The sequence below is a fragment of the Myotis brandtii genome, unplaced genomic scaffold (genome assembly GCF_000412655.1).
Source record: "Myotis brandtii unplaced genomic scaffold, ASM41265v1 scaffold490, whole genome shotgun sequence".
In the NCBI taxonomy this organism is placed as follows: domain Eukaryota; kingdom Metazoa; phylum Chordata; class Mammalia; order Chiroptera; family Vespertilionidae; genus Myotis; species Myotis brandtii.
Genome location: NW_005368708.1, coordinates 1,787,853 through 1,788,435, shown reverse-complemented (window position 1 = coordinate 1,788,435; position 583 = coordinate 1,787,853).

Here is a 583-nt window from a genome sequence, read left to right as displayed (position 1 = left end):
AACTAGAAGGAAAGAGAAAAGCATACCGAGACTCAGAGGAGGTGCGGTGTGGAAGTAAAATACAGAGGTACGGAGGCGCATGCGGAGAGGGTTGGCGGCTGAGGGCACAGTTGTCTTTTTCAATCGGGAGGGAGTCTCAAGCTCTGAGCTCCAGTTCCGGGCGAGTCTCTGGGGACCCAGACTCATATGGGAGAAACTGAACTGTCTGGCATCGGTCGGAACTTGAGGGCAGCTTTCTCTCGGGGGTGCTTGCAGCAATTGACGGGACACTGAGAAGCAGGGCCTCTGAGGGCAGGACTGAGAGCAGCCATAGCTGCTTGCTCCTCCCTGTTGATTCTCTGGGACCCCGCCCTGCCCAAGCCACCGAGGCTTTTGCATATGAAAGGCCTGGCCCTTTGCAATCTGAAAATTACCTAACAAACTGCAGCTGGCCCAAGGCCCCAGGGCACTTGCATTGGCTTCACCGCTGGCTCCTGCTGGATAGCCTCAGGAAGAGGCTAGATTAGCACCTCTTTAGAGATCCAGGAGCCAGTGTGCCCAGTGGTCAGAGTGGGACCATCCAGATTGCAGCTCCTCGGATTCA